This window comes from Mya arenaria, chromosome 8 (assembly GCF_026914265.1).
Source record: "Mya arenaria isolate MELC-2E11 chromosome 8, ASM2691426v1".
NCBI lineage: Eukaryota > Metazoa > Mollusca > Bivalvia > Myida > Myidae > Mya > Mya arenaria.
Window position 1 is genome coordinate 54,446,990 of NC_069129.1, and position 11,156 is coordinate 54,458,145.

The 11,156-nt window shown below is 36.4% G+C and overlaps 4 non-coding genes across 4 annotated transcripts; all 4 read left to right on the forward strand.

Annotated features, from left to right (window-relative positions):
• The first annotated feature begins 683 nt into the window (after positions 1-683).
• Positions 684-756, forward strand: Trnar-acg (transfer RNA arginine (anticodon ACG)). Its single transcript has one exon. It is a non-coding gene; the product is annotated as a tRNA-Arg (tRNA).
• Positions 757-3,841: 3,085 nt separating this feature from the next.
• On the forward strand, positions 3,842-3,914 carry Trnar-acg (transfer RNA arginine (anticodon ACG)). Its single transcript has one exon. It is a non-coding gene; the product is annotated as a tRNA-Arg (tRNA).
• Positions 3,915-4,400: 486 nt separating this feature from the next.
• Trnar-acg (transfer RNA arginine (anticodon ACG)) lies at positions 4,401-4,473 on the forward strand. Its single transcript has one exon. It is a non-coding gene; the product is annotated as a tRNA-Arg (tRNA).
• A 1,879-nt stretch (positions 4,474-6,352) lies between these two features.
• Positions 6,353-6,425, forward strand: Trnar-acg (transfer RNA arginine (anticodon ACG)). Its single transcript has one exon. It is a non-coding gene; the product is annotated as a tRNA-Arg (tRNA).
• The last annotated feature ends 4,731 nt before the right edge of the window (positions 6,426-11,156 follow it).

Sequence of the window (11,156 nt, forward strand, 5' to 3'; positions counted from 1 at the left end):
TGTGCTTATATTTTGAGATCTGCCAGCATTTTAACTACATTTTGTTGCATTGACACATCGCTGGTTTTGATGCGTGCCAGTGCAAGTATTTTACCCTGTAGGTCTACTTTCATGCATGAATTCAGGCGTAAAGTAGACATCTATCCAAGCAGGTCCCGTCGCCCAATGGATAAGGCGCCTGACTACGAATCAGGAGATTGCAGGTTCGAGTACCGCCGTGATCGCACTTTTATTACAGATAACGGCCCATACCAGTTTGATGATGTGGTTGATTAAAGGGCTTTTTTTCTGTACTGCCCACGGGTCCGACTATTGGACCCATTCCCAAATCAAAATATAAGATATTTTTCCCAATTTTCAGAAAAATTCCCAATCAAAATTGAAAAAAAAAAATCAACATCATAAAAAATTAAGATGATGTAAAGTTTTGGAGGTAAATGAATTAAGAAAAAATTGATTTTCATCACATTCAGAGATCCCACTGTCACGATTTATTGCAATTGATAGGGTTAATTTTCTCCCGTTTCGACTTGTGCTTATATTTTGAGATCTGCTAGTATTTCAACTACATTTCGGTGCATTGACACAAAGCAGGTATTGATGCGTGCCAGTGCAAGTATTATACCTAGCAAGTCTACTTTAACGCACGATATTTGGCGTAAAGTATGCACATCTGACAAGCAGGTCCCGTGGCCCAATGGATAAGGCGCCTGACTACGAATCAGGAGATTGCAGGTTCGAGTCCTGCCGGGATCGCACTTTTATCGAATATTTCAGCCCATACGTGTTTCATGTTGTCAATGATTGATAAAAGGGGAGCAAGACAAATCGGCCCCTTACCAAATCGGCCTACTACCAAATCGGCCCCTAAGACGTTTCGGCCCTGCCATTTCGTCCCCTTAATTAAAATGACTCGAGATGTTTCGGCCCCTTAGTGATTTTCAACAGAGACATTTCGGCCCCTTAATTTTATTTTATTTTTTATCTTGAGTATAAAGAAAAACATTGTAGGTCGTCTTATAAATGTAAATGAGATCTGTAAATAAGTTGTAAATAACATCTTTAAACTTACAAATAGACAAATATGCATGAAAAACATTGATATGACTGATATAAAAAATATAATTAAAATCTAAATAACTATTAACCCTGATTTTTAATATAAAATGTTAGAAAATCTAAGAAAGTTTATTTGTTATAACTGTTAATTATTAATTGATCATTAAAGACTTCAAAGAAAATGTGTGTTTGAACCATGCGTTCTTTACAAGGCAAACGGTAAGTGTTGTGGGTGTGAAAAAGACATTCAAAGACGTGTGAATGAATAATTGTCTTTAATTTTTTAATGTTATTTACAGTTGATTAAAGAAGATTTGAGTAATATAAACACCGTAAGTATATATATTTAGAAACGATTTGTTTTAAACGTGTTGCTGTGCTACTGTTAAATTTTCGTATATTGGACATTATTAACGCATTGTTGTTCTACTTTTATTTTATTGTGTAATGGAAATTTGTTAAAAATTGTAATGTCTGATTCGGATTTTTGCATTGAGTGAGATAAGGTTGTGAGACCGTTGGCAGCAGGTACGATACAGGTAGGTGCAATTAATATGTTTTATAGACACAAAAAAACGTATATAAATGTATAACACTATCCAGGTATGGCTATGTTTACCGCTAAGTACTCCCATAACGTATGTAATTTAGATTAAAATGCACGTACCGCCAAAGGTATATCAAAGCTGTTGTCATTGACACTGGACTGGCTTTCGTGGTTTTTATTTTGCAATCATTCCTGATTACACGCGTGTCTGACTTGTGTTTCCCTAGTATGAATTTTTTGCTATGTTTCTTTGTTATGTTTATTGTATCAAAAACGGTAGTGTTTAAACATAATTCTGTAGATCCTTAGGACATACGCGATGTACGTATTCTTGTTTCTTTTGTGTTGTATGTACCTTGCGGTATGTATAACACCGAAATCATTTCCTTTTCATATTATACCTTAATATCGATAACATTCTCACAATATTTTTTATCAAACTTATGATAGAATAGAACTTATGTTATTAAGCAAGGTTTTTGAAAATGCCTTTACGTTTCAACCATTAATTCGTTATGTATGTGGTATTATACTATAAAAAAAACGTAAAACGTATATAATTTATAATTATTCTGGAGCAATAGTATACTGTATACTATTGCTCCAGAATAATTATAAATTATTATTTTTGACAATTAGTGTTTTATCTATACATAATTAGGAAATAATGTGTGTTTTATAGATATGACTTGCAAACAAGTGACAACTTGATAGTTCTACAGATATTCTACAACAAATATGCATTTTAAAAAGAGTAAAGCAATATATCCGTAATAAAATAATAATATTCTGTTTGAGGTGCGAAGAGATAATTGGTATTCTGTAAGTGTGAGAATTAGCGGTTGGGAAAGTCGGAACAAACCTTGTACACGTATTTATAAGCTTGTAAACACAAAGTGTCATAATTCCAACGCCTGATACCCCTGTGGAATGTGACAATTCGCTATAAGACCGTCTGTTTAAAAACACCTTTTAAGCCAGTATGGTTTTGCATACGTATTCAATATAAGATTAATAATAGTTTTTTTCATCCTTACCTGATTTAAAATATAAATTCATAAAATGTATAACTTATGTCTTACCATGTGTGTGTATATTTATTATTAAATTGTAGTTAATAAGAAGGTGTACTGTATATTAGTTCTTATAAAAAATCTGTTTTCTTCTTTTCATTAATCATTATCCATCAATTCAGATGTTTCGCAGTTCGCCACTGCGGAATCGTTCCTTGATGAAACTTCAAATGAAGTATCCGCTCTAGACGCCAGGATCATGGATGAGTGGGACTCATACGATTCGCATGATGTCACCTGCGAGGAGTTCCTGAAAAATGTTGGTGCCATCTACGGCGGGCGATAGGTGTTTGGTCAAGACTGATGTTAGACAATGGACATGTCATTATACATAATATTAGCAACATAGTTATGTATAATATTTAAAGATTATTTAAAAAAAAATGAAGTTTAATTATTTTTCTTTAACTCTATTTCGTTTTATAAAAATATCTCGTGAATAAATCTTTACATGTTTTCAAGTGTACAGATATTTTCTTTAAATCTATTTTATCTATACCTTTGTATGTATGTAAATAGCTTTGTCTATTAAAATAAAAAATGAAATTACATGTTTTTTACTTATATTTGGAAATAAAAAAATAAAATATAAATAAGGGCCGAAACGTCTCGGTAATCAGGGGCCGAAACGTCTACGGGATGGGGACGATTTGGTAAGGGGCCGAAAAGGTAACCGTTTGAGCTAGGGGCCGATTTGGTAAGGGGCCGATTTGTCTGGTAGCCGATAAAAGCATTGTCATTGTAACATTAGTACATGCCTACTTTACGTCAAATACGGTGGTAAAAAATAAATCAGCTGTCGACCCTTCCTTGGTGCAGCTGGACCTAATGTTAGATGGAACACACGTGAGTATGACATATATTTATTCTGATATTTTTTATTGCGTGAACATATTTTGAAAATCAGAGAATGTGATACAGTTTAAGAATACTTATACTACAGGTCGGCTACGATTTCGTGCCAATATTTAGCGAACTTGGGTACCAGGATATTTTCTCCCGTTTCGACTTGTGCTTATATTTTGAGATCTGCTAGTATTTCAACTACATTTCGGTGCATCGAAACATCGCACGTTTTGGTGCGCGCCAGTGCAAGTATTATGCCTATAAAGTCTACTTTAGTGCTGCAGAACTCGCGTACAGTAGGAATCCATGACAAGCAGGTCCCGTGGCCCAATGGATAAGGCGCCTGACTACGAATCAGGAGATTGCAGGTTCGAGTCCTGCCGGGATCGCAATTTTATCAAAGATTTCGGCCCATACATGTTAAATGTTGTTAACGATTGATAAAAGCAAAGTCATTGTAACATTAGTACATGCCAACTAAACGTCAATTACTGTTGAAAAAAAATAAATCAGCTGTTAATACATGTAAGGTCAGATGAACCTTTTGTTTATTTGTACACGTGAGTATAACCTATATTTTTACTGATTTATTTATTGCATAAACATATTTTAAAAATCAGAGAACGGTGATACCGTTTAAGAATACTTATAAGTAATTACAGGTGGGCTACGATTTCGTTCCAACATTTGGTTGGGTACCAGAAGATTTTCACCCGTTTCAACTTGTGCTAAATTTTTAGATCTGCTAGTATTTCAACTTCATTTTGATGCATTGACACATCGCAGGTATTGTTGCCTGCCGGTGCAAGTATTATACCTGGTAGGTCTTCTTTCATGCACCAGAATTGGCGTAAAGTAGGCAACTTGTCTAAGCAGGTCCCGTGGCCCAATGGATAAGGCGCCTGACTACGAATCAGGAGATTGCAGGTTCGAGTCCTGCCGGGATCGTACTTTTATCAAAGATTTCGGCCCATACATGTTTGATGTTGTCAACGATTGATAAAAGCATAGTCATTGTAACATTAATACATGCCTACATAACGTCACTTAATACGGTGGTTAAAATAAATCAGCTTTTGATTAATCTACGGTCTGCTGGACCTTTTTAATCATTTGTATGACGTATATTTATTCTGATATGTGTATTGCAAATAACATATTTTGAAAATCAGAGAATGTGAGACCGTGTAAGAACACTTTTACTACAGGTTGGATACGATTTCGTGCCAAGATTTTGCAACTCGGGTACCAGGAATTTTTCTCCCGTTTCGACTTGTGCTTATATTTTGAGATCTGCTAGCATTTTAACTACATTTTGTTGCATAGACACATCGCTGGTTTTGATGCGTGCCAGTGCAAGTATTTTACCCTGTAGGTCTACTTTCATGCATGAATTCAGGCGTAAAGTAGACATCTATCCAAATAGGTCCCGTGGCCCAATGGATAAGGCGCCTGACTTCGAATCAGTAGATTTCAGGTTCGAGTACCGCCGTGATCATACTTTTATCAAAGATTTCGGCCCATATATGTTTGCTGTTGTCAATGATTGATAAAAGCATTGTCATTGTAACAATAGTACATACCTACTTTACGTCGATAACGGTGGTAAAACTTAAATCATCTGTCGACCCTTTCGAATACTTTTACTACAGGTTGGCTACGATTTCATTTCAATATTGTGCCGACTGGGGTGCCAGGAGCTCTTTTCCCGATTCTACTTTTGCTTATTTGAGATCTGCTAGCATTTCAACTTCACTCGTGTGCATTGACACAACTTAAGAATATTCTGGCGCTTGCTATTAAACTATTATATATAGCTCTTTTATCGGCACGCATCACAAATTACAAGCATTTCTTGAAATGGAAATATGCACAAAATTTATAAAAGTGGTGGCGCTGTATCTCTAATAATGACTATTTGATCACCAATGTTTTATGTGATAGACGTTTAATTTATACATTTAATTTTGTTGTTACATAATTAGCGAAGGAAGTCCCGGCGAATGGTTAAGACTCCTAATTACGTAGCATGGGGATTGCAGGTTCGAGTCCTGCCGTGAACGGACTTTTTAATGTTTCAGCCCATACGTGTTTGATGTTGTCAATAATGGATTGAAATAGTCGTTGTAACATATATGTATGCCTACTTAACGCCAATTACGGTGATGCAAAGAAATCGAGCAATGGAACTATCCGTGGTGAAGCTGGGCCTTTTGTTGATTTGTACACACGTGAGAATGGCATATATTTGATCTGATATGTTTAATAAATCAACATATTTCACCCATCCAATAATGTGATTCCGTGTAAGAACACTTTTACTACAGGTTGGCTACGATTTCATTTCAATAGTGTGCCAACTGGGGTGCCAGGAGCTCTTTTCCCGATTCTATTTTTGCTTATTTGAGATCTGCTAGCATTTCAACTTCACTTGTGTGCATTGACCCAACTTAAGAACATTCTGGCGCTTGTAATTAAAACTTTTATTTATAGCATATTCACCTGCACGCATCAAAACCTACAAGAATTTCTTGAAATGGAAATATGCACAAACTGATAAAAGTGGTGGCGCTGTTGCTCTAGAAATGACTATTTGACCACCAATGTTTTATGTGGTCGACGTTTGATTTAAACATTTAACTTTGTTGTTACATAATTAGAAGAGCAGGTCCCGTAGACCAATGGATTAGGCTCCTGACTACGAATCGTGGGGATTGCAGGTTTGAATCCTTCAGGGAACGGATTCCTTGATATTTTGGCCCAGACATGTTTGATGTTATCGATGTTTGATTTAAAAGAGAACTGTTGTGTCCAAAGTAGCCATCCAGGTCCCGTGGCCCAATGGATAAGGCGCCTGACTACGAATCAGGAGATTGCAGGTTCGAGTCCTGCCGGGATCGTACTTTTGCCCAAGATTTCGGCCCATACATGTTTGATATTGTCAATGATTGTTGAAAGCAGTCATTGTGACATTAGTACATGACTACTGCGTGAGAATGACTTATATTTAATCTGATATGTTAATAAAATATACATAATGCCTAAAATAGGAGACTGTGATATCGTGTAAGAAATCTTTTACTACAGGTTGGCTACGATTCCGTTTCAATATTGTGCAAAGTGTCGTGCGAGAAGTGTTTTCCCCGATTCGACTTGTGCAAATTTGAGATATGTTAGCATTTCAACTAGTGTTGGGAATGGGTTGCAATTTTACTATCGATGATCGGTTCCACTCAAGTAACCGATTATCGATAGTACAATCGGTTTTTAAAATACTAGATAGTATCTGAGTTGTAGTTTTATTCATGTACAGTATTAAACTCTTAATCATTATATGCATATACATTATGTCTATGATTGAAGTTATTAAGTGTTGTTGTATAAAAACTAGTTCATTTTCTTGCTCATTGTGGCTTTCATCAGCCATTTTGTTAAAGATAACATCTGAACACTTTTTTTTTCGATAATCGATTATAACTAAATACTATCGATTGTCGCCGATTTCAGGCCCAACCAATCGATTTTCGATTATAATCGATCATCGGAACATCACTAATTTCAACTGCATTAACATCATATAAAGAACATTTTTTGCGCTTGCAAATATATAACTATAATGTATAGTACTTTCACCAGTACGCATCCGCAAAACTGACAAGCATTTCACAAAATGGATTTAGACACTTACTTATAAAAGTGGTGGCACTGTTGCTTTAGAAATGCCTATTCAAAACACCAATGTTTTATGCTGTCGAAGCTTGATTTAAACATTGAACTTTGTTGTTACATAATTAGCGAAGGTCTCTGCAAAGGAAAAGGCCACTGACTACGATCCATGAGAATGCAGGTTCGAGTCCTGCCGTGATCGCAATTTCCGTATGCCGTTTCAGCAACTATATTTAATTTTGTCTAAGTTTTATTTAAACATAGTTGTTAATTTAATTGTAACACGTCCCGTGCTCAATGGATAACGCGCCTGACTACAAATCATGCGATTGCAGGTTCGAGTCCTGCCGGAATGGGTTATTTGAACATGTTATTTAAATGTATCGGCAACCAATGTTTATATTTTTGACGTCTAATACATAGTTATTTTTGCAACTATAGCCGCCATATTGTGACGTCAATTACCGCAAAGACAGGTTCTCAATTCGAGCAATTCGAGCGGGTCTACTTTCGCTCTAGTTAATATGTGTTCTAGGCTTCATCCACGAGGCAATATGTCGAGCGTAGTACTACGGTCATGTGACTGCGTCATACCATAACGAAATCATGTGAAATTAAAGTGATTAAATAATGATAGACATCTAGTTCACGGTTGCTGTTTTGTTTGTTTGTTTATTTGAGTTTATCAAGGTCTGCCCGCGCCCATTGGCTGCATTATGGCTTGACCCCGCCATCACGACTTAAATTGTATTTTTAAATGCCATAAGTGACATGAGATAGAAGTGACATCAATTCACAGTCAGATCCAGACTTGAAGAAACAGAGTGAGATACAAGAGATCCAGGTGCGATACCCTAGCTCTTTGCGAAGAGACCTCTTGGTTCTTTAACGTGTTCGGTGTAAAGCACCGATACACGGGATACAACTTTCCTGGGTTGAACCAGTACTGAGTACACCACTTTTCCAAGCACTACCCTTTAAATGCCGAGCGCCAGGCAAGGGAACCACTTGTACCAGCTTTTTACGTCTTTCGGTGTGACGCGGCCCGGGATCGAACCCACGACCTCCCGCTCCGTAGGCGGACGCCTTAACCACAAGGCCTTGGAGAAGGTGTTCGTGGTTGCTCACTCTTCATCTGTTCTATAAACAGTGTATGTATACCACGTGATATATTACGCCAAACTCTGGTAAAAGACCGAAGGCGGGGCTCCGTAAACGGCGTAGACTGCGCTATGTTTTATTTAAAATGGTGAAAAAATAGTAAAGTTATCTTTGTTTAAAGTCTTCTTTCGAAGCAAAATATTGCCTCCGAAGTAGCATTTATGACGCAATTTATCACGTGGTATACACACACTGATAAATCACCGTATTTGTTTTTATAATCTCAACTCACAGTAAAACAAAGAAAGAAGTCGCATCTTGTAACCTTGAAACAGGCTTCCTTCGGAACATGTCTGCTCGGCCATAACATTAGTTGACGAGAAAGGGGAGTCACGCATGCGCAAAGTTAAACGTAATCCATTACGGCAAAAATTGACCGGCTAAATTGTACTATTAGCCTGATTCATACTACAATATTCTCCGAACACGCAATGTAATGCTTGTTTTATGACCATACATACATATACTTACTATTAATATATAATGCGATATTGTGAACCTGCATTCACTGTTTAAAAAACATTTAAAGCAAACTCGGCATCATATTTTCCCGCCAATTTTGCCCATAAAATCTGGTGTTTTTTGGTACAATACTCGTTTATAAAAATCCAGCACTTCAATTTCAACAAATCCGTGATAATTTTCTAGTCAAAAAGTTAATTATCAACTAAGTTTTTAATTTGCTTGAGGAAAATCTCCGAATTTCTTGTCAACTGTGAGCTCCTGAAACTAGGCCTTCAAGTGGAGGTAGGTTAATAAAAAAACAAGTAAACGCGGATATGGATTTATAGTGAATCCAAACATTTCGGTCATTGTTTTAAGATTCCCAGACGACGATTATTGATTTTTTTTTCGATCGTATGGTATTGTCGTACCAGCCTAGGCGAAATCCTGGCAATCAAATGGGATCATACGGTATCCGACTGACCGAATTTGATACAAACCATAGCCACGCGCCTTTGATCTTATCACCCGCTCGTGCTCTGACGTCACAAATTGTACCGTTTGATCTGCAGCCGACACATTCCAATAAATGTGTTGTTAACTTTCGCAGGTTTTTGTTTGGATTTCAGTTGATGGGACTTAAATAAGGCGAAATAAATAACCATTGATAATTGCGGATAAATAATATAACAATTAATGAAATGTGTATTGGAACCTGGCAGTTAGCCTGCATGAATTCGCAAAGCCTAATCGTAAGAAGCCTGCATGATATACACAAAGCCTAATCGTAAACAAAAGTAAGTTTTATTTTGGACATGGGTATGGATAAATAACACCGCGAACTATAATTCAAAATATTTTCATTAAAAAGACAGCAAAATATGTCTCCGGTGATCAACAACGTGTTTGGACCGTAAGCATGATATCGGACAGGGTTCGCCGCCCTCCGCCATTTTGTTTCCCCGTCTCGGTAATACATAATCAGGAATGAAAGTATATTCACCGGGGACATTGAAAGACAAACAACGAAAATGATTAGGGTCGGCGAGGAAAAAATAGGGTCGGTCGGGTCACCGGAAACACAGGTATTTTTTTTTGGCCTTATACACTTTGCTTTGGTACATCCTAACGGTACGACACGTGTTTAAGCTTAGGTTATGCATATCTATACAGTTTTGTCTATAAACATTACATGAGATAAATATGTCAACCGTATGGGACGTAATGGGTCCTTTGATCTGAGGACTCCGGCAATAACTTACTCACTTCAAGGCTGAGCACTTCAAAGGCACGTGTTTAACAATACATCCCTAATTTGTGGTAGATTGTACGCTTTTAGTTCCAATTCAGTAATTCCTGCCTCAAACGATAATATAAACATGTAATTTTGTTAATTAATTAATCAACAGCAGTGTATTTTACGTGAAGTATGATAATGGTGGTACTTGGAACCCAAACCTGTTTTTTTGCCATTATCACCATCAGAACACTTAAATATGAAAGGCCTACCCTAAAAATTCGGTATAGAAATAGGTTCAAACCTATACCGACATATTCGCTCTAGTAGTTGCGTGGATTTCATCTTCAACATCAAAAGACTTGTTCAACATGCACCGTTATTCAATTGATATTCATTAGTATTAATAATCGTGGAAGTGCATGGCGTAGAAAGGCGCTCTTCAGTGGCTGAGTGTGCCATGTGCAAGAGTACTTAGAGCTCCTAATGAAATCCGAGTGATGCCGAATGAAGAATAAGCACCTGTCCATGGATGCTTTCAATTTTCTTTCACAAAGATTTGTTCATAGAACAAATACAGATATACATAAAACTTGCTTGTAAAACAAATGCAATTTCATATTTACTGTGTTTGTCGATTTGTACAAAGTTTAAACTTACGTTAATACAGATAAAAAAATGTCATTGTTACACATAAAGTTCATATAGTTTTGGGAAATTGGTAAACAATGATCTGGTATATTGGTGTAAAAGTGATATGGTATATTGGTGAAACAATAATAGTATACATTGGTGTAACAATGATCTAGTATATTGGTGTAACAATGATCTAGTATATTGGTGTAACAATGATCTGGTATATTGGTTTAACAATGATCTAGTATATTGGTGTAACAATTATCTGGTATATTGGTGTTACAATGATCTGGTATATTGGTGTTACAATGATCTAGTATATTGGTGTTACAATGATCTGGTATATTGGTGTAACAATGATCTGGTATATTGGTTTAACAATGATCTAGTATATTGGTGTAACAATGATCTGGTATATTGGTGTTACAATGATCTGGTATATTGGTGTTACAATGATCTGGTATATTGGTGTTACAATGATCTGGTA